At 42.0% G+C, this 27,703-nt stretch overlaps 1 long non-coding RNA gene across 2 annotated transcripts; it reads right to left on the reverse strand.

Annotated features, from left to right (window-relative positions):
• On the reverse strand, window positions 1-27,489 carry LOC139081579 (uncharacterized). 2 transcript variants are annotated; one of them, XR_011536698.1, is made up of 4 exons: window positions 27,158-27,489; window positions 26,943-27,069; window positions 22,351-22,524; window positions 21,987-22,228 (listed from the first exon to the last, which is right to left on the reverse strand). It is a non-coding gene; the product is annotated as an uncharacterized lncRNA (long non-coding RNA). The 2 variants fall into 2 exon arrangements; XR_011536699.1 differs by lacking the exons at window positions 21,987-22,228; window positions 22,351-22,524 and adding an exon at window positions 1-390 and having other exon boundaries at window positions 27,176-27,437.
• Window positions 27,490-27,703: the final 214 nt, after the last annotated feature.

The following is a 27,703-nucleotide window of genomic DNA, read 5'->3' on the forward strand; positions in this document are numbered from 1 at the left end:
AAAGTGAGAACAGAGCCTTGCCTTAATTTATCACACCACACAGATTTATTACACATCAGAGTAATCATAGCAACACCATGACTTTGCCGCCTGATAATCTCCTCCTCTGCTCCAGTAGGAGTGTGGTAGAGGGAGCTTGCAGGGCCCCACAGACTTTCTGTATGGTGCTAAGCGCCGCCGGGCACGCTCTTGGCTCAGTGCCACGAGATGATGTGGTACTACTGGGCCATGCAGCGCCAAGATGTGACACAGAGCTGGGGAGATGTAGTGTTTGGACCAAAAACACTAGAAGCCATTTGCCAGGTCTGTGAGAGGAGTGTTTCTACAGTTGCTCATTGCTGGGGGAATAAGGATTCCCAACTCCTTTCTTCTTTGAAGAGCTTCCTCCACCTGAAATATGATGAGAACACAGTTTGAGAACCATGGAAGTGAGGGGGTCCTTTACAGGGCATTTTACCTGCCTTTAGGCAGCACCATACTTAATAGAATCTGAGACCATCAAAGTTAAATCTGTTCAGAGTTTCTGAGGCGCAATTAACAAAATGCAGGGTTAAACACAATCACCCCTCAGGCCAAGGGTCTCCTTCAGGGTGCCAGCCTTGCTCCTGGACTGCCTGCTTCTCATCTCTTCATCCTGGCTCCGAGTCCTGGGGTGCCCAATCAATCTTGGCTGCTTCCAGGGAAACTGCTCTGAGGCTCTAGGGCACTCAGCTTGCCCATGGTGACAGTGACATCCTCACAGAGGACAGCGTCCATCAGAGGTGCCCTCCTGCTGCTCAGCTCGCTCTGGAAGCCTCTCATTAGGGTTTCCAATTTTTAAGATAATGGGAACTTAATGGGGATTATTTTGATTTTCTCTCACCAGCCAACGCTTTTGTAGCCGGAGCCCTGCTGCCCCCAGCTGCGCTGCCTGAACAAATCACATTCTGAGTAAGCGAGAGCTGTGGCCCAGGAGACTGATGACATGACCTCAGAAGCGCACAGGCCAATCCTATTGCTCAGTTTTCTTTTCTCTTATGCCAAGAGTTTACCCGTAACAGCATCTGGATTGCTGGCCATCTTGGTGACCACCTTGGACCCTCCATTTTCCTCCATCAATTTTTAGAAAGAAACATCTTTAACAAATCATCAATGGTTTAATCCATTAATTCTAAGCATTTGGGAAGATCAGGGTCCCCACTGCTCCTCTCCTCCCCAGCACATTTTATAAAAATCAAGAATTTAGTCTGCCCACGATCCATGACCTGGTTGGACCCTCAGACAGAGATTTACCCTCCAAGGACAGTTCCAAGACCCAAATGATTAGAAAACTATGTAGGATTAACCTTCACAGGAATCAAATGACATCAGTAAATATTTTTGGAGACCATTAGGCCCTGGGGATCCAAAGACATTGTCCCGGTTCTCTGCCAAAGCTTTGATTTTCTTCTCGATAAACAAATGTAAGTTTGTTTGTTCTCGCGTTGGTAAGTGGCGATCAGTGGGGTAAATTGGCCCTTGGGGATTTTTATCCTGCCAGAATGATGGCGAACCACAAAAATGTGCAAATCACCATCCTTGGTGGACCACTGTGCCCATTACCTCTCACAGGATAGGCTGGTTTGGGGTGTCCCCTTTCTCTGTTGGCTGTTAGCTATTAGGACTCAGAAAATCCTGAATCTTGGAAATCACTTCAGTCCTATGATTGCTGATTCCTGGCATGTAAGCAACCATGTCAGTCTTCCGTCTGAGGTTCAATGGAGAATTATCACTGTTGACTTGAACTTCTGGCAGTAGGTCTTCATCCCCCAACTAACCACAAAGCAATCAGTATGGAAACCAGAGAGAAAGAGAGGTTGATAAGTCACAGACATTGAGATAAACATGGTCCTAGGTATGTTCAGAGAGGCAACAGGCCTGGATGCTTCAAATCACATTGCTGATCACTTTTGATAGAGGACCCAAGACTGTTTTAACCAAACAATTGTTTTGAGGATGAATGTATAAGCCGGGGAATCCACCGTCCAGCCATTTTGTGAGATGGTTGTCAATAGGTTGGCCCAAAGAGAGGAAGAAAGAAAGGAGTACCAAAGAAGGCAAGGACGATGCAAGATGGGAAGTAGGTAGAAACTACAACGTTGTAAACAAACCAAAAAAGCAAAATTATGTCGGGAGTGGGACTCATTTTTAATTATTTGATGATGATTTTTTTTCACTTTTTTTTTTTCAGTATAAGCTAAACTGTGGACATCCTGGCCACTGGGAATTGATTTCAAGTAGAATCAGCATGTCACAGGGCCCCCCAAGGAGAATTTGGATCAAAGTGTGGTGGTGAGGGTCTGGACATTGAGGAGATGGGAATGAGGCAGAGGCTATAGTCCCCAGTCACCCGACTTCAAAGGATGCCTTTGTCACTGACAGTGTTTAGGAGCACAGACAATGTGCAGACACTTGGCCCGCCAGCCCCTGATGCTGACTGATATGGCAGTGTCACTGTGGAGCACGAGGCGGGAGCTCATTTGCTGCCCTCGTCAGTCTGTAGGTGCTGACTTTGCTGATAGAGGCTCCACCGCAGCCGCAGGGCCTCTTCCCACTTCCTCCTCTTTACGCTGCTTTTCTCATCAGAGAAGCCAAGGCCCACTCTAGCCTGCTTTGCATCTCTTACATCAGAGGTTTGGGATGGCAGATTGCAAACGATGGTTGCACTCTTTTCCTTTTGTGCTCTTGAAGTTTGAGCAGAGAGGCAAAGAATAAGTGGCCCAGTAGCAAACAAACGCCTTCATTTCCAAGATGAGTCTGAAATGAAGGTTGTCTGAAAATGTGGCTGGAGGCAAAGACAACGTTTCAGGGCAAAAGCTGAACAGGATCTCATAGCATCTCAGTTCTACAAATTTTACTTGTTTTGTTAAAAAGAGAAGGAAAGGAAAAAAAAAAAGCCAGATATTATCCCTTTAGGTGGCCTGGTATGAAGAAGAATCTAAAAGGTGTTAACTATTTTTTTTAATTGCAGTCCTCAGCAATTCAACTGGGAGGAGTGGGTTTTGTATTCCAACACAACTGGTTGTGCCCCAGACATGGAAGGAAAGAGGTGAAAGTATTTTATGAAGGACAAAGTAAAATAATTGTTTTCTGAAATTTTCTTCCTTGATAAAAATTAAAGTTTAATTTACAGGCTAAAGGAACATCCTGTTGAATCTTCATCACACCTCAGCTAACACCCTGCCCCTTGCCTCAGCTCTGTCTAATTTTGGCACCTTTCATCTCAGAATACACCGTAAATACTAATTAATTTTCACAGCATTCTGAAGTTGGTCAAGTCATTCCAACTTATAGTGATGACAGGTTGAGCAGTAGGTAGCAATTTTCCTTTGTTGTCATTACCCTTCCTACATGCTGGGGAACTGAGGCATAGAAGGCTTCAGGGTTCTGGACCAAATCAGTGGTGTTCCAGGAACCAAGCCTTGAGCTCTTCTGCCATCTCTGGGAAGTGGCTTTTTGATTCATCAGCGGTACTTTCCAAGATTAGCACTTGCGTGTGTCAGCACCTGAGATGACTCCCGTCCAGGGGGGCCCAGGTTCTTGGCCTCTGGTTCATCTCAGAAAAGTTCTCTGGCAGTTGAAGAAAGTGGGGTGGTTGGGGATGGAGGGTGAAGCCTCGGTGAGTCTGAGGGTTGGGCGCTTGAGTGGGTCCTGGAGGGGAAGGAGAAGGGCTCTGACGATGAATTAATATGACTAGAAGGGGTTGCCTCGGAGACTCAGCTTTGTCCTTCAGACTCTGATAAGACGCTGTCAGGACTTGCAGTACCTCTTCCCTTGATAATGAAACATCACAGCACCATGGCTAAGCCTGACCCCTGGCCCCACTGGTCCTGCCCCCTTGGGTGTTGCACACATCCCGTAAACTTTGGAATGAGGCCACCCTGGGTAGGTTTTCTTGAGGCCTTATTTGTTCCCACCTTCAATAGAGATGAACAGGACCCTTATTCCTAGATTGATCAAGGTGGTCCTAGAGTAGCTAGATAATTCAGTATCAGCTGCACTTTGATCATCTTTTTTAAAGTGCCACAAGAGGAAGATGGACCATTTCCACTAGATAGAAAAGATTAGACCAATGGGTGCTTGTTTCCTCCCGTCCTCATGATCTCTTGCCTCAGAAAAGTGGGAGAAAAATAAACTGAAAAATAAAAGTCATTCATTCGATGAATATCCCCTCCCCACAGAGTAGTCCAGCTCTGTTTCTCAGCAGGAAAAGGGGAAAGAGGGAGCGGGAACTGACATTTACTGAGTGCCAACTCTATGCTGGGTACTTTCTATAAATAATTTAATTTAATCCTCCCTCTCAAGACCCTACTACATAGGTATTATTATCCCCATTTTTAAAGACTTCTTTCTTAGGCTCTTGTACTTAGGAAGCCATGAGGCCAAAATTTAAAACCCAGGGCTTCCTGACTCCACGATCTTGCCATGAACATCGTTATCATGCTCCACTGCCCATTTTGAAGGAAGACTGACTTGATCCTGCTCTCAGGCTACAGGAGGAAGACAGCAGTTGGCTACTGTCGTCTTATACAACATAGTTATCAGAACGTCCTTAATGACAGGAAGGGTCAGGATGTCCAACTTCTTTCAAAACCCCGTTTGGCTGAAGGATCTGATTCATCGAGTGAACACCGTTCTTTCCAGGGTGTGTGGGGTGCAGGTCTTTGCGAAAGGCAATTGGCCTCTGGAGGGAGGTTCTCTACCACTGTTTGTTGAAAAATCCAAATAGAGTTTACCCTTAATCACTTGTCAATCAATTTAGGGGTACCTTAAACTAGAAGGAGCTTCAAAATCATACTACTCTTACCCTCATCATAAAAATAATTATAGCCAAATTTATTGAGGGCTTATTATGTGCCAGGAACTATTCTTTAGGCTTTAGATGTGTTATTTAATCCTTCAACGATCCTGTGAGGAAAGTACTGTTATTTTCTCCATTTTACAGATGAAAGTAGAGATGAAAGGCACAGAGAGGTTAAGTAACTTGCCCAAGGTTACACAGGAAAGAAGTGGCAAAACTGGGATTTGAACTTCCAAACCTGGGCAACTTTTGACTATACTTTCTGCTGTCTGTCATCAGGGAAGATTGTACATAGAGAGGAAGGGTCATTTCTGAACTTGGAGAAAGAGATTCTTCTTTCCTCATTTCCCATTTCTAGAGTAAAAGCAACTTTCTGCCACATAAAGCTCTAGGTCCCTTTACCCACACCCGTGTTAACCTGCTAGAGAAGTCTACTGAGTTAACTCCTCAGTCCTTCATGACACAGCCTCGTTCCTCTCTTTCCGTCTCCTCAGCTGGTCTTCAGCATCTTCCTCTTGTGATGGGAATGAGGGGTGACTGTAGACTATGTAGACTACGATCTTCTTTCTCCGCTGTGGGTCACCACCCTCTGGTGTGGTCATTGTCCTGGACACCCAGAGGCAATAGGAAGTGGCTGAAATTCTACTCCTTGAACACAAAGGATCCCACCCTCATCATCGACCTCACCAAAGAGAAAAGGCAGTTTACCCACACTGACGATGGTGGTTGAGGTTAATGAACATGTTCTTGTATGGTCTAAATATAAGTATGTGGAGCCCTCAGGGGAGAGACCAGATCTTCAAAGAAAGGTCTTGGGGATCCCAGCCTCTATGGCCATGAAGACGGGAGACAGCGAGATTGCAGCAGCCTCAGCTTTTGATTCTGACTGCGAAACTCACATCTGCCTCCCCTTTCAAGTGTAAACCAGGATTGCAGAATTACTCACTCCACTCAGATGTGTTAAGAAAGCACAGTGTCTTTTTTTCTCTAAATCACTCTGATATCCCTTATGAGCCTCCACCTGCTGGGTAGCAAGAGGGGAAAAACTAATTTTAGTTCAATAGGTTTTAAAACTTAGTCATTCAATTATTTAAACAGTTTCTTTAGAGTCAACTCTGTGTCTTTGGGTTAAGGCTCAGTCTTTCAGATTCTTCCCTTCTGCTTGCTTCTCTGTAAATGGTACTTGTGGTTCTGAGATGTGGCTCCTGGCTCCCTCACCCCACGGCTACACCCTCTCAAACACGGTGCCCCAACGAGGGTTTTCCTGGGAACGGGAAGGAGCGCTCCTGCCCTTGACGTTCTCTTAATTTATTTCATTCTTCAGGCAGAGACCTGGAGAGGAGAGGCTGGCAGAGGACAAGGGGACTCCGGCCTTGGCGTGTGGCTGTCCACTCCATGTTCTTCTAGAGTCAGGCTGGCAGAGGAGGCCTGCCAGCCCCTGTCACAAGCAGAGGAATAGTCTCCTTATACTAAGGGGGAAACTCTGAAATCAGAGTGCCTGGTTCTTGAACTTCTAAAGGGTGTAGATTATCCAGGTCGTTTCCTCAAGCTTGTTGTATGTAACTGTCTTGACCCACCTGAGGCTTTACACCTGCAGGCAGGGCCCCTGGGATGTGGGCTGGAGGAGCGATTTAGAGGGGAATTACAATACTGTGTTTTCTGAATATTGTCCCCATTATATCAGTGTAGGCTTGGGGTAGTTGAAGGGGAGGGGGCATTCTAGAATGTGCTTAAAAGCAAACCCTCAAAGGAGAGGCAGACTAGCACAGAGCTTGTGCACAGACTAGGGAGCCCGATTGGGCTCTGCTATTTCCTTGTAGTTTGAATAACTTTGTGTATATGTAAACTCTGTTTTTTCCCCATCCTTAAAATGGGAAAACAGTGGTATCAACCTCATAGGGTGATTGCACAGTTAACTCTGCCAACATGTATAACAAACTTAGATCTCGGCTGTCCCATAGTAAGCACTCAGCAAAGCTTAGCTATCTAGATGCCAAACACATATGAAGTATAACAGACAACAGATTTTAAGCCTTAGAAGCTTCTTAAGTATGATGCAGGGGAAAGAATATGGATTTTCAAAATAGCCTAAGTTGTATGATGTTGAGCAAGTTATATGGCTACTGTAAGGCTTGGTCTGAAAAATGAGGATGAAAATATCATAGGATAGCTGTCAGAATTAAATGAAATAATGTGTGTGAAACACTTAGCAAAAAGTTTGGCATATAACTGAGGCTCAACCGATGTTTCTTCCCCTTTCTCTTTTTGTCAGTAACATGCTCTCTGATAATTGTTTACTGTCATATCCTCAACCAGGAATCTTAAGCTTTTATAATCCCCAAATTGAGCGCATAGGAGAAACCCAAGAGATTCACTGCCAGATTCAAACGGGCCTCCAAATCTGGGGCTCAAGACCCAGAACTTCTCCCTGTCGTGTGAGGCTGATCAGAGGACAGTTCCTGTCTTCTCATCTTCAGACCTTCCAGGCATATATATCTCTCCCTTCTCTTTATAAAAGCTACATTGTAGTCTGTTGGAGGCATTTGCATCTGCTTTACTCACATTGCTCAACCCACACTTGGAGAGAAATGTGTTGCATAAATACTAGCAGATGAATTTTTTAAATATCACTTTTTCTCTCCTGGCACGCCGTGAGAGAAATGAGCAAATATAAACAGAAGCGTATCACACTCAAAACATAGCAGATGGGTTCCTGCTGGGGATCTGGACTTCCCTGGAGTTTACACATTTGGGAGATGTAGGATTATGACAAAATCCCCTTGTAATGCTCTTGCTTTTTGTTTCTTGGGTACAATATTAATTGCTTAATGACTGGGCTTAATGTATACTTTCAGCCCCAATTTTCCTGTTGGGGAACAAGCGGGATGCTGTAAGCACCCTCTGCAGGAGGCATTCTCTTCCTAAGCCCAGCTTAAATCGGGTTTGATAAGGAATCAAGGAGGAGAGAAAAAGAGAAAGTTTATCTTCACTCCATGCTGCAAGGGCAGGGGAAAAAAGGAAGCTCTTCACTTCCTATATCAGATGGCTTCATGCTTATGACCAAGAGTTTATTATGGATATTAAAAAACGGAAACTGATTGCACATGCTCTCTGACTAATCCTGATTTGAGCCATCTCCATTCAGACTACACATCCTGAGAAACATACCTATACCTGGGGAGTTGATCGTGAGCAATCCTTAACTCCAGCCCACACCTTTAGCCCAGACTTAGTAAGTTTAATAAATAAGTTTCATTTACTCATTCAAAAAATTTTATTGAGCATGTACTATGGACTAAGCACTGTATTAGGAGTGGGAATATAGCCATGAAGAAAACAGGTATGGTCCCTGACTTCACAAAACTCAAGTCTAGTGGGAAACAGACACTTATGTTATAATCTAATCATTCTATCTTACAGGTATTAAAAAGCACAGTAAGCCAATAGTTTCCATTTCCATCAACCATAATATGGCCCAAGGACTAGGCTTGGGGAAAATGGGAGGTAGGAGCTCCCTGTGGCCTCCTGTTGTCAGAGCTTCTGTGGGGTCTTTAAGACTGCCCCACGGAAGAGCTCCGTACCCACAGTCGACGTGGCTGGCCGCTAGTCTTCATCGGTTGTCCTTAGGGCCTCTCAAGAGAATGCTATGGATGATCCTGCCTGCCCATAATGGTGACTTCTGGATCTCAGAGAAAGCCCCACCTTTAATCATTACTTATTAACCCATTTTTTATTACAAGCATGTTTATCTGTTAGATTTAACAATGGAAGCAGCATGATGTAATGCAAAGACCACAGGCTTTGAAGTGAGCCCTATATTCTAATCTTGGCTCAAACATTATCAGCCATGTCCGCTTGGGTGAGTTATTTTACTTTTCTGTACTGTAATTGCCTGATATGCAAAATGGAGAAAAGAGCACTTAACTCTGAATTGTTGAGATTCTTAAATGAAATAATCTCTAAGAAGAGCTTAGCATGGAGCACGTTCTCCTCCATTATGCTCAGGAACTGTATTCTATATGACATAGGACTTGCCTTTGAAAGAAAACGGTATTTGCATGAAATATTTAATGCCATCATACAACTAGGAGCTATTTGGTAAATGATAAATTATCCCCGTGGCTAACACTGCTCATCCTGACAGGTGCCAACTCTTTCTGCTTCTGCTGCCCTACCTCTGCAGCTCAAAACCTACCTCTCTAGCAAGTGACCCAACCAGGGAAACTCCAAAGAAATCAGACTGCTCCAATAAGACATCAGAATAAGAGATGGCAAGACACTTTATAAACGTTTTAAAATGAGATCCTTAGCTTTGTCACACTAAGTGTAGCCAATGTCTTTTATTTTACTGTTCTTTTCACTCATTGAAAATATTATCTGTTATCTCCAGGATGCTTGAAAATGTTGGGCTGGACACGGAACTTGTGGGCCACATTTGGCAGGCAAATATACTGGTGACATTGCCTTAAGCAATTTCTATGTCCTTCAAGACTCCTGTGCCAGAAATCTGTCAGTCTTTTGGCTCAAGAGGGACGAGATTCCCCAAGGAATCCGACTGGCAGCTCCCTCTGATTGTCCTACAGCTTCGTCCTGAAGCTCTCAGTTTATTGATCCAGATGTTAGTAGGATTTACCACATGGCTAGCTGATGGGGTTGATGCAAAAGCCTCCAAATTTTATACACTAATTAAATAAAATCTTATAGTTTTAAAAACTGGAAACAAATGTAATGTCCAAAACATAGAGGATGATTAAGTTAACTCCATGGATTATTAGTCAACCATTAATAATCCTGATTACATAATTTTCCATATGATGACAGGGAAAAACAATACTATATATTTAGCAAAAAGCGGTGTGCAAAATTCTATGTACGGAACGAGAACAACTGTGTTCAAAGAATAAATCTATGCCTATAAAATGACTGCAAGGAAACATTCTAAAATAACGTTTTGAGTGTTGGAATTATGGCTAATTTTGTATTTCTACTTTTATTTTTCTAATAAGCGTATATTGTTTATATCATCTTAAAAAGCATTTTGAAATGAAGACTTCTGGGGCCTAGAGTATGGACTTCCCTGAGATGATTTTTGTGAATTGTTTTCCAAGAGGATTTTCAGTAATTTTACCAGTTGGCTCAGCTGAGTGTAACTCGAAGCGAGCAGAAGCAGCACTTTTTTTTTTTTTTTTTTGGTGAGAAAGATTGGCCCTGAGCTAACAACTGTTGCCAATCTTCCTCTTTTTGCTTGAAGAAGATTGTTGCTGAGCTAACATCTGTGGCAATCTTTCTCCAGTTTTTTGTGTGTGGGACACTGCTACAGCATGGCTTGATGAGCAGTGCATATGTCCGCACCCGGGATCCAAACCCCTGAACCTGAGGCCAGGGAAGTGGAGCACGTGAACTTAACCACTATGCCACCAGGCCAACCCCAAGCAGCACTTTTAAGGAACTTAATGGAGACCAGAAAGTTTACCTTGATCAAGTCTTGGGTTCTGGTCTTTCTTTATAGTGTCTGTTGTTTTATTTCTAGCTGCCAAGCCTTGTTAGATTTAAGTCTCCCCACTTCCTCTTGAGATCAAGCTTGGCTCTTTCAAAGTCATGGCATCTGGTTGTGCTCTAATGCGGGATAGGGGTGGGAGGGCTGTGGGGGTGAAACTGAAGGCGGAGTCCAGCCCCCACTGCAAGGTCAAGTGAAGCGGAACCTGGCTGCAGGCTTGAAAACCCAAATCAACTTATTTTCTTTCCCTCTGTTTTTAAGCTAGTCCCCAAACTTCCTCGTTTTGACCTAAAACGAGAACCAGACAGCTTGTGAGTAAATCCTGTCATCCTCATGATCTGAGACAACCTTTCTCGGGGACATTTTATATATTTTTTTTCCAAAAGATTCTTCTGGCAGCCATACAAGATTAATATTCCTGGATGCATCTTAGCCCTTGTTCCTTGCACACAGGGTTTTCCTTTCTGGCTTCTTGCGACATTTTAAAAGTCTTCAAGAAGGACTGTGGGCTGGCCAGGCTGACCCCCATGAAATCAGACCATTAGGCATGTTCCAAGGACACAGCATACCTTACTCCTTCTTCACTTAGAAAAGTGTAAAAAGTAGGAGTTATGTCCTAAGTTACCAGGACACATGCCCAGTGGCTTCTAAGCCAAGCTGATCCCGATGAGGCTGCATCCCCGATCTCTCCGGAAAGCCATCGCCCAAGTTGCCCATCGTGTTCGCCCCATGTTCTAGCCATAGCCTTGAGCTGGCCATCTAGCTCCACTATTATGCTTCAAGATAAGGTTTTGGGAAAAGGATGCATTCTAAAAAATCCCAACAGAGAAGTACAAAGAAGTAACTTAAATCGTGCTCTGATTCTTGTCACCCGGATATCATGTGACCAGAAAAGGAATGACCCTGGAGCAGTATCATTTTTCATCCCTGATTAGCAGCCTTGTAGCAACCTGAACAAAGAATTCCAAGCCCTAGGACTCAGAACTTGTAAAGAGAAGAGGACAGCAGTCAGGTGACTTGTCCAGCTGAGTTTTACTAGACAGCCCAGTGTTCACAGTTCCTGAGGAGCCCCAGCTTAGCCTGAGTCAGCCAGGGCGGGCCAAGCAGCAGCGCTGATCTCACCTTTGCAAGCCAACCAAGTTCCCCGCCCCCTCCGCCCACTCAGCTCTTGTCAGCCACCTCTGCCAACTCCTTCATTTTGTTTCTATTTTTCTCCCTCTCTCTCTTTCTGGGCAGCCACCTCCTCTGCTGTTTACCCCCCAACACACCCGCTGATTGCAGAGCTCTGCTGTTGAAGGGTGCTGACTCATTTGTTACTTGGGTATTTTGGGTTCATTGCTCTTCAGCCACTTTACCGAGAAGAACCACACAGAGCCAAAACAGAGAAGAGAGGAAATGGGGGCATGCAGATGGAAGGGGGTGGGGCAGAAATCCAGGAGCTGCTATGGAAAAATTCAGTGGAGGTGCTGTTGTCAAAGCTTGGGCTCAGAGAACAAGGCCACTCCAAAAGCAACAATGGGAAGGAAACAGGGCTTTGATTAAAACTTCATTGAGAGGCCTGGACACACACCCCAGCGTTCTTCCACAACGGAGATGGTGTGTTCAGGAATTCACAAGGATGGTCATTGCTCTTTGGGAATATTTATGAGCAACCACACCCAAGCTGTGTCGACTCGGCCAAAGCAAGGTGGAAGGATGCAGTTCTGGGACAGCCAAGCACTGCCTACAAAATACAATCCAAGTCATTTGCCCTAACCTTCAGTCTCCCACTCCCACTCCACGTGCCTTTGGCTCTACTATCTAGATTTGCTCTGTGGACAATAATCCACTGTGGAGTTGCTGCTGTCCTGAGCAGAAAGACACCACTTATGTTGTGAACAAGGGAAAAATCATGTGTGACAGGTCAGCCGGAAGGTCAGCCAGAAGATTCATAAATATATATGTTAGAGAGGCTTCCAGAAAGTTATTGTTTAGAAATTAATTTTCCTTAAATTGTTTCCCCCTAAGACTACGCAGTGCATGAGGCTTCTGCTTGCATTGTAAGCCTGCCTTGTTCTAGTTCCAATCTCTTTAGTAAGAGTATTGAGTTACTGTTTGTGACATTTGCCATCCGTTTCTAGTTTGGGGCTTGCAAGATTAGCATGCTGGGAGTATTCCTTCCTTTCTAATTATGCATTCTTGAATTCAACAAATATTCCTCAAATGCTTAATGTTGGAGCTAGCACTTCAGGTCCAGAGCTCAGGCATGTGATAAAGCTGAGGCTTCTGATGGGCATTTCTAGAACAGGAGTCTGACCTCTATATAAGAGAAAGAAACTGGTAAGAATAGAGGGAGGACTGATTCATGGTAAATCTTGTGATTTTTGAGTTTGGGCTCTTAATTCATTCTTATGCAGCATGGTATGCTAAAATAGTAGATTGTACCTAACAGCGATTATATGCAAACCATTTTGCTGGAAATAGTGAGAAATGCAAAAAAGGTATATGATGGAAGCCATGTATTAGGATGATGCAACAGAAAGACAGAAGGATCCAGGTAGCATTATTCCACCATCTCAGCCCAAACAACAACAAATCAGTATCATATAGATCACATCCTCTGATCTATTAAAAAATAGTTTACTCTAGTTTCCATACATTAGTAAATTTAAAAATACTTCTAAGTAACATTAGGAATAAATCATAATTGATGGGTCAAAGGAAAAAATCATAACTAAAATTAGCTAATATAGAGAGCTAAGTAATAAAATATATTGTAGAACTTGTGGGATGCAGGAAAAGCTGCAGAAAAATTTGCAGAGAGAAATTTACAAAAGCTTTAAAATGCTTATTTAGAAAAAAAGAAGACTAGAAATTAATGAATCATGTGTCCAACTCAGGACACTAGATAAAGGAACAACAGCATACACACAAAAAAAGTAAAAGAAAAATAATACAGAGGAGAAATTAAATAGAAAACAAAGTTACAATAGAAATGATCAAGGAAACAAAAAGCTGGTGCTTTCAGAAGGCTAATAAAACTGACAGATTAAAATCACTACATATATAACAGAATCGTTTAAAAATAAGACAATGCTAGAAACTTCACGCAACTAAATTTGAAAACTTATATGAAATGACCAGTTCCCTAGAAAAATGAAACTTACTAAAACTGACTCAAGAAGAAATAGAAAATCTAATTAGAGAGATATAGCTATTTTTTGAATTGGTAGTTTAAAATCTACCTACAATAACAAAACAAAACACGTGAGAGTTAGAGGGGTTTAAAAGCAAATTCTAACCAACACTTAAGAAAAAGATAATCATAATCTTGTAAAATCTATTTCAGAGAACAGAAAAAGAAAAAAATGACTACAACTTATTTTATGATGCTGGTGAATTTTGATATCAAATCCAGACAAGGATAAATAGGAAAGGAAAATTGTAGACCAATCTCTCTTAAATGCAAATGTAAAAATCCTAAACAAAATAGTAGAAAATTAAATCCAGCAATGCATTATTATTAATAAATATTATTAATATTTATGATCTGTTTGGGTTTATCCCAGAATACAATACTAAAACATTAGAAAATTTATTAATATAACTCACTACATTTATATATTAAGGGAGAAAAAAACCAAATCATCTTCTCAATGGATGCAGAGAAAACATTTGATAAAATTTAATTCATGGTAAAAATTCTAGCAAATTCATTACAGAATGAACTTCCGTAACTTGTTAAGGGATATCCATCCAAAATTTACAGCAAATAATATACTTAATATATTTAATGGTTAATGTTTGTTAAAAGCATTCCCTTTATTTATTTATTTATTTTTTTGAGGAAGATTAGCCCTGAGCTAACTGCTGCCAATCCTCCTCTTTTTGCTGAGGAAGCCTGGCCCTGAGCTAACATCCGTGCCCATCTTCCTCTGCTTTATACGTGGGATGCCTGCCACAGCATGGTGTGCCAAGTGCCATGTCTGCACCCGGGATCCGAACTGGCGAACCCCGGGCCCCCAAAGCAGAATGTGCATACTTAACCCCTGCACCACCCGGCTGGCCCCAAAGCATTCCTTTTAAAGTCAGGAACAAGACAAGGATGTCTGCCATCACTACTTCTATTAAATCGAGTGCTGGAGGGCCTAGCAAGCAACCATAGGATACAAAGAAATTAGATGTGTCAGGATCTGAAAGTAAGAAACAGACTGTTGTTATTCACAATCAAGGTGATTATCTACACAGAAAATTCAAGACAATCTACAACTATTAAAGTAAAAGAGTTTAGCAAAATCCATACAAACAAACCAAAATGCAAAAATTGGCTGTGTTCCTGTATAGGAGAAACAAGTAATTAGAAACTGTAATAAAAAATAATATTTCCTATGCAGCAAAAAATTTAAAAAAAATAGGAATGACTCTAACCAAGGATGTGTACAACAGTTGTGGAAATAAAACCATATTGGAAGACATAGAATACCTCAACAGCTACTGAGAAACACTCTGTTTTGTGCAAGGAAGACTCAATATAGATGCCAGTTCTTCAGAAGGTAATTTATAAGTTCAGTGCAATTCCAGTCAAAATCCCCAAGTGTTGTTTTGCTTTGGCTTTTTGAGTGGCACTTGATAAGCTCAATGTAAATTCAGAAGGTGGAGCATTCAGAGGCCATAAATAGGCCACCCAATTTCGAAGACAAGCAAGGTTGGGAGAACTTGTGTTACTACATGTCAAGTTAGTGCAAATCAATAGCAATTAAGACAGTGTGAGGTTGACCAAGGGCTATGCAAATAGCCCAGTGAAACAGAACGGAGAGCCCAGAAACTGTCCCAAACTTATACGGAAATGCACCTATGACAAGTGGGTGGTGTTACCAAGCAGTCAAGGTATGGTACCGAGACAATTGGTTTCCACACAGAAAACAAAATAAAACTACATAGTTACCTCATATCATTTACAAGAATTAATTCTAGGTGGATTAGACTCCTAAATGTGAAAGACAAACTTTAAAATTTGAAGGGGCTGGCGCCGTGGCTGAGTGGTTGGGTTCGTGCGCTCCGCTGCAGGGAGCCCATTGTGTCATTGGTTCGAATCCTGGGCATGGACATGGCACTGCTCATCAAACCATGCTGAGGCGGCGTCCCACATGCCACAACTGGAAGGACCCACAACGAAGAATGTACAACTATGTACCAGGGGGCTTTGGGGAGAAAAAGGAAAAAAATAGAACCTTAAAAAAATGTGTTTAAAATTTGAAGAAGAAAATATGGGAGGATATTTTTATGACTTTGGGAAAGGAAATGACTTCTAAAATAAGATACAAAAAGCACAAATCATAAAAGCCCGGATCGACACATTTCATTGTATTTATTTATTTATTTTATTTATTTATTTTTTAAGATTTTATTTTTTTCCTTTTTCTCCCCAAAGCCCCCAGGTACATAGTTGTGTATTCTTAGTTGTGGGTCCTTCTAGTTGTGGTATGTGGGATGCTGCCTCAGCGTGGCTCCATGAGCAGTGCCATGTCTGCGCCCAGGATTCGAACCGACAAAACCCTGGGTGGCCTGCAGCGGAGTGCGCGAATTTAACCACTCAGCCACGGGGCTGACCCCTCATTATATTTAAATTAAAACTTCTTTACAACAAAAAGACTCAGAGCGAGAAGTCAAACCAGCAGCTAGCAGTGTATACATACAATGTATAGAACCAAAAAAGATTGCATTATGAATAAATATATCGCATACATTATTGAGAACAAGACAACTCAACGGGGAAAAATGAGCAAAAGACATGAACAGATCCTTCACAAAAAGGAATCCTAAAACTGGTGAACAAACATAAGAAAAAATGGTTGAGTGTGTTACTAATCAGAGATACGCAAATTAAAGCAAGCAGGTATCCTTTTACACCTATCAGATTCGTAAAATGAAGACAAAATGTCTGAGGGTTGGTGAGGACATGGGAGCTTATAAGCATACAGCTTGCTATGGTTTCCCTCCTCCCAGTAGAATGTAAGTTCCACGAGAGCAGGGACTTCCTGTTGTTCACAGGCATAATCTCCAGAGCCTAGAATAGCGCCTGGCACTGCAGGGAGCTGAGGGCAAGAACCAGGAAAGCTGAAGATGTGTATAAGGCAATACTCCATTCGTAAGAATGTAATTCATAGGAAGATATCCTAGAGAAGCTTTTTCACAAGAGATCATCTCCAAGTATGTTTATTATTGCAAAATAGCAACAAATTGGAAGTAGGAGAGTAGATAAGTAGGTTGTGGAATACTTATACAATGGAGTAATACATGCTGGTTAACATGCATGATTTAGAACTATCATGTACCAGTGTGGATAGAGTATTGTATTATTCTCTTTACTTAAAATATATTTGCTTGAAATATGTCATTAAAAGTTATATACAGTCTTTAAGAGGTTGAAAAAATGTTAAACAAAACTTCAATATAAAATCAAATATGATAATTTATCATAATTTTTGCTACACAAAAGTTAAAAAAATAAAACTGAATATAATAAGAGGTACAAAATGATATGAGAGTCCTGAAAGAGGAGAAATTAATCCCTCCAAAAGGGATCTGAGAAGTGTTCATGCGTGAAGTTGCACTTAATATTTAAATAGTTGGAAATGGAGCAAAGAGATTCCTGGTGGAGAGAATGAAGGCCCAGGTAGAGGAAATAAAGCATTTGGGAAATGTGGACCATTTTCAGGGAACGTTTAGAAGTTCAGTTTGACTGGGATATCGATTGAGTACAGGAGAATGGTGAAAGACAGTCTGGGATAAAACCTTGGAGAAATTTAAATACCAAGTTAAAATTTTGGGTGAGAAAAATCAAAACTGTGCAAGATGTACTGTGCTGCCTGGATTTGTGTTCCAAGTAATTAGGCTCTACTTGAACTTATTTCCTTGGGAGTGCCGCTTAAGATATTTTCTTAATGAATTAGGTTTTTTCACTTAAAAATTAATTCAATTTTTATCAGTAAGACACCAAAACATTAATAATAACATACTTATTCAAGGAAATGATACAATTTAGAGAAAGATATGAGCAAATGCAGATATCTGCTTCACTTAAGTGCTTTTCTTCATGCTTCTTTCACTATTATCATTACTTAGTTTATCCACAATTTTCCTCTGTCTGGAGTATAAAACAACTTTTTCTTCACTTGACCTTATTTTTAGACTTAAAAGCTCAGTGATTCATTTGTTCATTCACTTCATTCTACTAATATTTATGATAGCCTAAGCCAGGTAATACGTGGTCCTTGCTTTCATGGAGCATATATTCTAGAATAAGACATATAAATAAACCAGCAATGACAATAGAGGTAAGAGAGGGATGCAGAGGATGTTCTTGGGAAACAGAGGGGCAGCACCTAACCAGGGAGTTAAGGAAGGCTTCCTAGAGGCAGAGATGTCTGAGAAGGATGTGCAGCATCCTTAGTTAGCCAGACCAAAGAGGAGAGGGTAGGAGAGCATCCCAAGAGGAAGTTCAGGGGCGTGAAACATCCTGTGCATATAGTCAAGTATGATCAGAGAAAAGAAAGTGTTAGAGTGTTCTACAGGGCCAAAGATGTAGGCAGGGGCATATCATAAAGAGCCTTGTGTGTTAATTTTATCCTGAAAACTATTGGGGAGCCATTGAAGTATTTTAAGCAGGGAAATAACATGATCTGATTTGCATTTTAGACAGATTATTCTGGCAGTAGTGTGGCAGGTAGGTTGAAGAAGCAGCAATGAGCAGACAACTATGATCCAAGTGACAGATGTCAAAGGCCTCGCTAAAGTAGAAACGGTGGAGATGAATTCAAGAGATGGTGGGAGACAGACTCTAGAAGCCTAAATAACTGATCAGGTGTGTGGATGAGGGAGGGATGAGTCCAAGGGGATGGCCACGTTTCCAGCTTAACAACTGTGTGGATGGTCATTGAGGCAGGAAGAGAAGCAGGTTTATGGAGGAAGATGCGTTTAATGCAGACCTGTTATCATCGATGTGGAGAGAAGTTTGAGTTGGATACATTTGGGACAGATCTGGGGCTGAGGGTCATGTATGGAAGCTGAAGCAGTATGTTTGATTAAAGACCACAAAAGAGAGTTCACAAGTAGGCTGGGGGACCAAAGGCTGAAGACAGAGCCGCCTTCTGTCTGATCAAAAAATAACATAAAAACATATGAAAAAGGAGGAGACACTGATATCACAAAAATCAAAGGGGAAGAAATGTCAAGGAGGGAGTATTCCACAGTACTAAGTTCCATAGAGTGGTAAGGTGAGATATGAATAGGCCACATGGAGGTAACTGGTAACCTTAGAGAACAACTTTATTGGCATGGTGAGGACGTTTGCCGGGTTGCAGTAGACTTTCAAGTGAATGGGAGGTGAAAGTGGAAACAACAATAATAGGTGGACTTTAAAAACTTGGCTTTGAAGGAGAAAGAAAGGGCTAGAACCAGGAGAGGAGTGTGGAAGGGGGAAGTTGTTTTTAAAGAGAGTAGAGATGACCTATTTGTGTGCTACCAGGAAAGATCAAGTAAGGAGGAAGTTTGGACTAACAGAGAGAGAGGGGATGATTAATAGCGTGAGAGTTTCCTGAGGGGGAAGCAGAGACGAGGTGGAGGGATTAGCCTTGAACCAGAGAAAAAGTTACCCTGCATCAGGAGGGAAGGAGAGAATTAGAGTTTTTAGTTTTTAGCTACTGAGGAAGGAGCCCAGGGAGTTCCAAGCTGATAGGTTTAATTTTCTCATGCAGCAGAAAGTAAGATGATTTGCTGAGAGTGAAGATGTTGAGGGTTTGAGGAAAAAATGGAAAGGGTGGAAGAGCTATTGGGAAGAAAAGATAGATGGAGCAGATTAGCGGCAGCTTGAGAGCTCCCTGAAGCTGAAGCAAGGGAATTGGCGTGATGGCTTGTAGCTGCCTGGGTGCAGAAGTGCAGAAGGCAGGGAGTCAATAATCAAGGGTGGAATGTTATAAAATGGTTGAAATACAAGGACAAGGAGGAAGAAGGCTGGGAGTAGGTGGCTGGAGAGGATAAGAGGATAGGCCACTGGGGTTGAGGAGCCAAGGAAATATAAGATCATGTGACATGAGTCTTCCGTACAGACATGGGAGTTTCACAGTTTGATAGAGGCGTAAGAGCTGGGGGCAGAGAGAACAGGGAAGGACTGTGAGCTCGATGCCAAGTCCTAGGTGAAGATTGGGAGACACATAATTCCAGCCAGCTCTGATGATTCAAGACTGCAGGGTAGTTTGCCACCAAACAAGAAACAATCTGAAAGAAGGCAGTGAGGTGTCCTTTCAGCATTCCCAATTAGCTACTCATTTGTTCTTGTTCGTTCATCCACCCTTTCATGCCAATCCTTCAATAACCTAAAAATATTTATTGAACATTCACTGTATGCCAGAAGGCCATCACTGGAGGTAAATAAGACATATCTCAATTCATCAGTTCTAAGACGCACATTACCTGCTCCCCCTCCAATTTTTTTTAAGATCTCTGAAATCAATTGGGATGCGTCTTACACTGATGTCAGCCAGGCCGCAGTCATGATGTAGTTGTCATGGTCTGCCTAGACTCAGACTTAGTCATAGCTGTTCATGTTGTCATTACTTTAATTGAGTTAAGTACACTGTTGGTAATAACATGTTGACCTTAGTTGCTGTTGAAATTACAAAAAATTACACTATGATTTAGCATTGAAATGAAAAGTAATTGTACTTGCAGAAGGCATGGAAATAGTGGGACATGAATCTCATATTAGTGAGTGCCAGAAGCAGGCATTTATCACTGGAGAAATTACCACAATTCCATATCTTATTGCAAAAATCAAGAACCAAGTGTTTTATGGGACCTGTGAAAGAAAAAATATCCACAAGCAAATTAAATTGGGTTATGTTTTGTTACTGATATATACACGAAAGAACTGCCTAACATAAGCCAAATGAAGGCAGGGAGAATTGTCCCATATTTCAAAGCTGTGAGAGGCTGGTATGAGTGATTCCTGGGTCACACGGTTATGCTTAAGGCATTGGGTCATAGTTTAGTTGGCAGGATTTTTTTCTTTCTTAGTAATACATAAAATTATGGTGTGTCTTACAATTAAATGTGTCTTAGAATGATGATATATGATAGCTCATGTCCTAGAACTATCAAAACATTTTCCTTCAGAGAAACAGAGAATGTCAGAATCACAAGAACCAACACCCTCCTTTCCAAATGAGGAAACTGAGTCGCAAGAGGTAGGTGTCTGGCCCAGGATTACGCCCACAGCTTTTCAGAGGCAGAGGAAATGTATTTACTAAAGAGGGTGTTATCATGCCATGTGGCAAAAGGAGCAAGAAAAGATAAAAATTACACAATGGCTTAATGGCCAGACCTCCATTAAAAACTCTATGATTGCTTTTTTTCCTATTGGAAAGACAATAAACGGGTTTAATAATTACTAATCTTTGACAATATGCTTCTGATTTATGCCCACCATCTTATCTATTTAATCTCCTTAATGACTGGCCTTGCTGGTGATTAAATAGTTAATATTATAGCTTAAATATTTCATAGAGCAGACACTCTGTGTCCCTTTTTATTTTTCCCAAGAAATTTTCAAGATACATAAGTCGGTTTTAAAATAGATATCGATAGCAATCTATTATTTGATATAGTTTTTTTCAATACCTAAAAAACTAAGTTGCTTCACTGTTAGTCCTTCCCTGGAGCTGGGATAGTTAAGGAAAGCAGGTGTCCAAACTTGAAAGGGAGGATTAAACCAAGAAGCGCAGTGGTATCCATCCCGTCCAACTGATGAAACAGCCATGGAGTAACCAGAGCGTTATCTCTTCCAGCCCCATTCCTTCCAGTCCACACCATCTTAGAAGCAATCTCTTTGTTTACTGTACACAGCTCCTAATATTAGTAAGAAAATATAGTAGAGGGTGTGCAAATAAAGATGAAAGATAATTTTCTAGTTTTGCAGTGGAAAGCTGCAGACTCTTGTGGTGAGAATTTTATTGCTAGCGTTTGGAGGTCATCTTCCTAGGTTGAGCATCTTAACTGAATAAGACTCAAATTTGTTTTTTGTTTGTTTGTTTTGGTTATAATAGCTGCTACTATTTCCACTCTTACTAAGTAATGGCATTCTGATCACCAGCCACACCAGTCAGTTATAAATTACCTCCTATTTATAAGTGTATTTCTCTGAAGGATGTACCAGACACTATGAGGGATGCTATTCCTCCTCTCTCCGTTTTAGGCTCCTTTTCTCGTTCAGCATTTCCAATATAGGAGAGGTTTCCTGTTTTCTGATAGTAAAATTGACCCATAGTATATCTTCTTATGTATCCTTCTGATCCTTTTTCTATGCATGCTTTTCAAAGTTAAAATATCAGTTGTATATACAGTTGTGTATCTTGTTTTGCTTACTCAACATTGTTATGTAGGCATTTTCTTATGTTACTAACACTCTTAAGGATAACTATTAATAGTTGCATAATATCTCACTGTGAATGTGTCATACTTTTTTTTAACCCGTTCTCTTGTGATTGTGGCTTTAGGGTGTTTTCAGGTTTTTGCTATTATAAATACTGCTGTGATGAACATCTTTGTGCATTAATTTTTTTTTCTGTGTGAAATGAGATTCAACTCTTTTAGGCTGGCTGGGTATTTTTATTTTTTATTGATTTATTGATTTTTGTGAGGAAGATTTACCCTGAGCTAACATCCATTGCCAATCCTCTTCTTCTACTTTTTTGCTTGAGGAAGATTAGCCCTGAGTTAACATCTGCACCAATCTTCTTCTATTTTGTATGTGGGATGCCTCCACAGCATGGCTGAAGAGTAGAGTAGGTCCACACCTGGGATCCAAATCCGTGAAGCTGAGCCACCGAAGTGGAGGGCGTGGAACTTTAACCACTTGGCCACCAGGCCAGCCCTGGCTGTGTATTTTCAAATATACAGAAATGAGAATTAGTGAATTAGTGGCCTAAAAGTGGTAAATTTGTTTAAACTGACTGTATTTAAAAAGAGGGATTTTTTTTTTGTAAGCATATACATTTACCTTTCACCATCAGGGGTGGACTCCTTGTTCCAGAGAATAATTGGGCCTATGTCCAGCAGCCTAGGATGTATCCTGCTCTTTCACACTTTTCCAGAACAGGGAAAGACATTGGGGGTGGGTGAGCGTGGGAGAGTTAGAAGAAACAGAGGTGATCTGTGCCTGGCAACTTCTGCTCTGTGACCAGAAAAGATGGGAATTTCTGTAAAATGCTTTGTGAAAATCATTCTTTCCTGCCTTTCCAGTTAAATGATACATTCCGTGAAGACAGAGTGGACTCCAGGCCTCCATGCACTGTTCATCCTCTTGCAGTCATTACAAGACTGTATGGTTAGAGGAGCCAGGAACCCAGGACATCCAGGATCGGGGCCAGGAGACCAGGCTCTGGCCTGGGTGGGAGAAATCCCCTAGCTTAGCACCTAGTAGCTTCAAAGGACAGTTTGATCTGAAAGCCCTTAGGTCATGCTTTCTAACACAGCTGTTAGAACACATACCCTGTAAACAGGAAATGCCTTAGGAAGTACAACTGAGTACTTTATTTTTATTTTTTAAGAAACTATTAAAAAGCCTGAGCAGAGGATGACATTTATCTGGTACTGCAGTTAACAAGCTGAAGCTGCTCCCTGACTGCCCTGGTTTTAGGTTCTGGGCAGCTGTGGGCCCACTGCTGTCTAACAGGTGTTTAAATATTCCCAAATTACTCTCTAACTCCTTTTGCCTTGTAAAATGAGTGTCTCAGTCAGGGGAGTTGTGGGTTACATAGTCGTCCTCTTTTGCTTTCCTAAACCCTAAACCAATATTTAGATACATCTGTGCATGGAATATGGAAAATTTAGCACTGGGCAAAAGGAAAACCATGTAAAACCAAGGACTGCGAGGCTCTGGTTGGTTGAATAGCTTTAGGAAAGGCTAAAATTAAGAATTGCTAACTTCTAGAAAAGACTTATGTGTATCGCAGACACAATACTCATCTGCCGCTTGCACCAGGTTCCACTCCCACCCCCTGCCCTAGCCATGTACTATTTGTTTCAGTCACACAGCCTCACTAGCTACGCTGTTTCACACCACAGGGCCTTTACACATGCTCCACAACACCTGGAACGCCCCTATTTCTCTCTTCTTGCCTGTTTATTGGTAAATTCCTGCTCATCCTTCACAGCTGAGCTGTCACTTGACTTGATTATAGCATGAAGACAGCACAGTATAGTGGAGAGAACTTGGACTTTAGAGTGAGGCATAACTGGGTTCAAATCTTGGTTCCATTTTTTACTTGATGGGTGACCTTGGACAAGTTGACTTGACTTCTGTGAGGCTATTTTCTCCTCAGTTAATGGAGCTAATACCTTGCTCACTGGAGTGCAGTGAATATTAAGTCACAGTACTATATTAAGTACTTGGCATACAGTAGACACTCAATAAATGTCAGTTTACCTTCTGCCAGGCCCATCTTCCAAGCCCTCCTTAATTTTCTAGACAGCATCATTTCATTCAAAACTTAGAGTAGGATCCTGTGTCTTATCTCTGAGACTGAATATCTACATAGCATTCAAATTCTTCATGCCATGCCCAAGCTATAGGGTTTCCAGAGGGAATTTTTAATTCACTTATTTATGAAACAAATATGTATTGAATGACATCAGATGGCAGCTAATCCTAGCACTTGTGTTCTCAATATGTTTTTCCTTTCTTTAGAATAAGGTTGCTCAACTTTGACACTTTGGACAGTTGGGCCAGCTAGTTCTTTGTTTCAGGGGTTGTCCTGTGCATTTTGGGATGTTGAGCAGCATCCCTGACCTCTACGCAGTAGATGCTGCTAACAACCCCCCCAACTCAGAGGTGACAACCCGAAGTATCTCCAGACACTGACTGCACCTTGGATGAGAAAAATTGCTTGAGCACTGTGCTCCCTTTGTTATTCCTCTCTCTAGGCTCCATGTTCAGCCTTACTGGCACCTTTCATAAAAATATGATATTTTCTCAAGTCTTTCAAAGCAAAATCAATCAAACACAAAACTCTCTTCCCTCACAGCAAAGCTCTCCAAAAGGTGAGGCTGCATTCTTGTCCCTGTCCATTCATTTTTCCACCTGCTGCGTCAGGCTCCCCTCACCCCCTTCAGGAAGCGCTCTGGCAAAGTTCTTACTGATAAATGGCTAAACCCTGTATCTTCTTTCCACTGCGTACTCTGCTTGGCCTCTGTGACGTTTGACACTTGATAAATTCCAGGGTGTCTTTCTTTCCTGGGTCTTCTTTGACCCTCTTTTACAAACCCTACTGGCATCTCCTTTGCTCTGAGTCTGAAATTCTGTCATTTCCCAGAGCTCTGTTCTTGGTCTTCTCTCTTCTCTTTCCCTGGCACACATTCACCTTTTCTCAAGGCTTTAGTAGAATATAAGCACCAACTCCAAAACCTTGAGTTCCAGCCCAGATTTCCCTCTTGAGTACCAAACCCATATATCTGCTTGGGTGTTTCACAAACATCTCAGAGAGAACTTACTGTCCTCATCTCCTCTTCCCAAAGCTGCTTCTCCTCCCACCTTCCTGTGCCCCATCTCATCTGCCCAGTGGAGCACAGTGTGAGCATTAGGGTCTGGTGATAAGATATTAGGTGCTTCAGGAAAGATGTTCATCTTAGGTCACCCAGTCACGCAAGGCTAAGTCAGTTCCTCCCTGTCTAGCCCCTCTTCACAGCCCACTGGCTGTAGTCCACATAGAACAGCGAACCTTAGTGTTAAGTTAAATGGGATAACCTCCGTAAAGCACCTGGCACGTAGTAGGTACTCCATAAGTGTTAGCACCCTTTCCCTGTTATTTTCTTCTGGAAGACACACTCCAGAACATTATGAGTTGTGTATGGGCAATGAGATTATTATAAGTGATTTTTTTCTTGTGTTCTCTAAATTTTTTCCCATTGAAATCATTTTTGCAACTAAAGAAAAAGGTTTTGCTAAAATACTCTTACCTGCGCATCTGATCATGCCACTCCTCTCTGTTGGCTGTTCATTGCCCTCATGGTCAAGCCCAAACCTCTAAGAATGGCTTGATCCTCTGTGATTTGGCCTTATCTAGTTGTGTAACCTTATTTCTTGCTCTACCTCCTCCCCCACATTACACACTCTGGCGACACAAAACCTCTTCCAGATCCCTGAAGAGGCCAGGCTGTTGCCTGTTTCTGCTAGAATTGTTCCTCTGTTTGGGGACTGACCCATTCCTTCCACCCCTCCCCTTCCATCCTGTGCCCACACACAAGTCCACACTTAGACACACACTCTGGGACATCTGGCTAATTCTCGGTTCTCAGTTCAAACACATCCTCTCTGAACCTTTTTCTGTTTCTTTTCTTTTCTTTTCTTTTCTTTTTTAGCATGCATCCTTCTCAGCTTTATTTTTCCTGTGTGCTGGAGTCCTTTCACCTGCTAGACAGAATTGTTTCCATTTCTTAATTTTCAATAGTGGTTCAGTGCCTTCTTGCCTTTGATGGTAGTTCACGTTAATGCTTGTTGACTTATACTCGGTCAGTCTAGGAGTTCTGATGTGGCTGGTTGGACACTCCAATACCTTCCTTTATTGTTGTTAAAGAGAGGAGATGGGACTTCAGACCCTCCTGTCCCCAGGGCTGCAGCAGATACTGGTGTACAAGCTTGTCCTGACCAGTTTGATTTTCTCTCTTGATTGGTGCAGGTTGCTGATAAAAAGTATAATGGGTCCATGATCATAGTTGTTGTACTTTGTGCAGTGAGCATAAATTCTTAGTTTGTTCCAGATCACTCGGCCTGGCCATGGCTTCCCCTGGAGCCCAGCCACGTGCACAGCGAAAACTTTGGGGCTGATCAGGCGCTTGTAAAGGAGAGAGAGCCGGTAGTCTAGATTGCTAGTTTATTAACAGCCAGATGGAAGAAATGCACAGGGCAAGGAACAAGGAAAGGGTGCAGAGCTTCCGTATGCCACTCTCTCCACATCTCCTCATGTTCACCAACCGGGAAGCTCTTAAACCCTTTTCTATCTCTTAGTCTCCAAACTAAAAGTCAACATGCTCTGCTTTGTTGCTTTTTGCCCATTTAGATCTTTGTTAGAGCATCTAGGATGCTTGATTACATTTATTTGTTGACTCATCTGTCTCCCTCTAAGAGACTGTGTTACTCCTTTAGGGCAAGGACTATGTCTTTTGTTTGGCATGTAGGAGAGGCTCATTTAAGTTTTATCTAACTGAGAAGCACTGTGGTAGACTCTAGGATGGGAGCAAGGAAGTGAAGTAAGCAGAGTGCCTACTGCCTTTCTGGGGCTTGCGATCCCATCATGGAGATGAATGTGATTAAATGGAATGAAGAAAGAAGAAATTGGAATAAAGGCTAAACACTTTATATGCTTTCTCTCTCATTTAATCCATGATATACTTGGAAATAAGTGCTATTATTTTGTAAATATGGAAAATTGAGACTTTAATGAGGTTAAGCGACTTGACCAGGCAGCTAGTAAGCTTCCAGAATTGAAGCTGCTGGTCTAAACACAATAATGTCTTTGACCCTGCAGTTGGAATGAAGTCCTCAAAAATCTATTCAGAGAGAAATTACCATCAGGGGTCACCTTGACCACTTACCTTACAAGAAACTTGGATTCCTGCAAAAGAATACCCAGATGTCAGTTGATTAATCCAAGTTTTCAGGGGCTGAGATCTCTGCTACTCCTTCTCAATCCATCCTCTCACCTCCAACTGTAGAAAAACACTAAAAACAGAAACCTCCCTTAGTTGCTGGATCCACATCTGCTCGCCCTAGGGAACTTCCTGGGTCTCAGAGACGAGGAAAATCTGACCTGTGTGTGCTCAGGTACCTGGAAGGGAGTACTTCCTGGAACACAGTGAGAGCAGGAGGCCCTGATGATGCAGATTTGGGGCTCTATTAAAAGATGTTCCTCTTAGGTTACCTAGTAACCGGAGGCCAAGTCTGTTCTTCTTCCTTAGGCCCTCTTCCTGAAGCTCTGGCTGCGGGCCCACACGGAGGCCTGCCTCCTGGTAGCTCTGTTAATAACTTTAGAGTCAGATTGAGATCAGGCGGCCTCCATGCTGGCACCAGCCATTACCCTCTCCTAAGATAAGGAGACCAAACATTAGCTAGCTGGTAGCAAACAGTGCCGGAAACACACCCACGCCTTCCTCCCCTCACCCCTTCAAATGAGCAGCAAAATGCCACTCCTGTCCTTATTTGGATAGGGAAATAAAGAACTGAATACCACCTCGACTGTTTAAAGTTGCTTTGGCCCAGAGAGGTTCTCCCACAGAGAAATCGTTCTTCATTTCCCGATGCTGAATCAAATGCCTTCTTTCCTTCCTCCAGGAATTCTCCAAGTAGCTTCACCTGC

This window comes from Equus przewalskii, unplaced genomic scaffold (genome assembly GCF_037783145.1).
Source record: "Equus przewalskii isolate Varuska unplaced genomic scaffold, EquPr2 ChrUn-13, whole genome shotgun sequence".
In the NCBI taxonomy this organism is placed as follows: Eukaryota; Metazoa; Chordata; class Mammalia; order Perissodactyla; family Equidae; genus Equus; species Equus przewalskii.